Consider the following 2,420-nt stretch of genomic DNA (forward strand, 5'->3'; position numbering starts at 1 on the left):
CCGGCTCCAGCTCGGGCGCCTCAGCCCGAACTTCCATCCCGGCCTCCGCGACTATATCAGAAGTTTTAATTTTCACTGGGAAAAAAAGAGTCTGATAAGAAATAATTGAAGATAAAATAAAATCTTTTCTTTCTCTTATTATTAATCCACCTAAAATATAATTGTTTCTTTAAAATATTAATAGCAACACTGTATTGGGTGGTTAAAGCATACAGGTAATAAAATAAATAAATTTAAGGTCACAAGGAATTGAGAATATTCTGTAATGACACTTGGAATACTACGTGTGAAACAGTACAGTGTTATCTGAAATGAACTAAGATTAATTTTAAAAGTATATTTTAAACCTAGGATAAGCACTGAAATTTTTGAAAAAGAAGTATAAATAATACGCTGAGAGAAAATATAAAAAGGAATCAATAAAATGCTTAATTAAATCAGAGAAGGCAGAAAATAATAAGAAAACAGAAACAGTGGAAACTTAAATAGAAATCAGTTACATAGATGGTAGATATTAATCCAACTATTTAAAGAATACTTTACATGTGAGTGGTCTGAACATGCCAACTAAAAACAGATTGTCAGAGTGTATAGAAAAACTAGACCAACTATATGACTATAAGAAATTCAACTTAAAGACTCAAAGAAGTTAAATATAAAGAGATAAAGATACCATGATAACATTAATCAAAAGAAAGCTGGAGTAGTATATTAATGTCAGATAAGCAAACATCAGAATAAGAAAAATTATCAAGGATAAAATTTATATAATGATAAAGGAGTCAATTCATCAAGAAGACATAACGATCAATAATGTGTATGTACCTAAATACAGAGCATCAAAATTCATGAGGAAAAAACTGATAGAAAGGAAAGGACAAATGGTGAAATTTACTATTATTCTTGGAGACTTCAACATGCTTCTGTCAGTAATTTATAGATCATTCAGGCAGAATATTATTAAGGCTATAGATAACCTGAACAACACTATTAATCAACTTTCTCTGATTGTCAGTTATGGAACACTCCATCCTAAAACAGCAGAATATACATTCTTTTCAAGTTTACATGGGAGTCACCAAGATAGACCATATTTTGGGTCATAACACACATCTTAACAAATTTAAAATAATATAAATCATACAAAATCTGCTTTTAGATCGCAATAAAATTATACTAGAAATAAAGAACAGAAAGATAGCTGGAAAATCACAAAATATTTGGAAATTAAATAATGTACTTCTAATTAAACCATGAGTCAAAGAAGAAATGTTAAGAGAGATTTTAAAGTATCATGAATTAGCTACAGCTAAAACAATACACAGAAAAATTTATACCATAAAATGCATATAAGAACAGAAGAAAGATCTAAAATCAATAATGTAAGTTTCCACCTTAGGAAACAAAAGAAAGAAGAGCAAATTAAACTTTAAGCAAGGAGAATAAATGAAATAAATATTAGAGCAGAAATCAACAAAATTGAAAATGATAAAACAATAGAGAACAACAATGAAATTAAAATGCTGTTTCTTTAAAAAGTTGAAAAATATGCTAAGAAACATCAGACAAATTTCAATTGAGGGACATTATAAAAATTCTTAATAAGTAAGCACTCCTAAAAACTATCAAAGTTGTCAAAAACAGGAAGGCAGGGAAGGGTGGAGGTAAGGTAGAGAGATCAACCAAAGGACTTGTATGTATGCATATAAGCATAACCAATGGACACCGACACCATGGGGCTGAGGGCATGAGGGGGGGGGATGGAGGATAAGTATCAGTCAGTTTTTTCCAGTTGCCTGCATTGTTGCTTTCTAGTTACCTTGAATTTGATTCTCAATTAGCTGAGGACAACATGACGGTCAAAGACAGACTTCCGCTGCTCTTGAACTTGAAGCTTCCAGCGCTGCTGGGCATACTCTACCTTGTTCAGCACATTGGCTCCACTGCGGGAGCGGGCCAGCACATCGTGGGCATTTGCAAATGGCTGGTGATCCCCAACATCGTCATCGCTCTGTATTAATTGTGAGTGTCCAAACAGGCGTCTCTTCAGTATGGGCTCAACCAGAGTAAGGTACACCATGTACAGAAGTAGAAGACCCAAAATGGACAGGTAAATTATAATGGTAACCTTGATTGTTACAGAGCTTCTTTCCTCATGTTAGCATTCACAGCGCAGACAGTATGCTTCTATATCAGGCTCCCTCATAGACATGAGCTCCACAACATGAAGACAATCGCTATCTTTTTGGGATATGTTCCTATTATAAATATGTCCAGGAATATCTTTATAGGGAGGACAAATACTTTTACACCGAACATCCTCCGAATTCTTAGCGGCGTCGGCCGTCCGCACCAGCAGCAGCACCGCCAGCGCCAGGCAGGACAGGCTGAGCGAGGAGCCAAGAGGAGGGAGGCCACCC

At 34.8% G+C, this 2,420-nt stretch overlaps 1 pseudogene; it reads right to left on the reverse strand.

The window, feature by feature from the left end:
- Positions 1–1,812: 1,812 nt before the first annotated feature.
- Positions 1,813–2,414, reverse strand: LOC102768071 (annotated as a pseudogene).
- Between the last annotated feature and the right edge of the window lie 6 nt (positions 2,415–2,420).

Source organism: Myotis davidii, unplaced genomic scaffold (assembly GCF_000327345.1).
Source record: "Myotis davidii unplaced genomic scaffold, ASM32734v1 scaffold222, whole genome shotgun sequence".
Taxonomy (NCBI): domain Eukaryota; kingdom Metazoa; phylum Chordata; class Mammalia; order Chiroptera; family Vespertilionidae; genus Myotis; species Myotis davidii.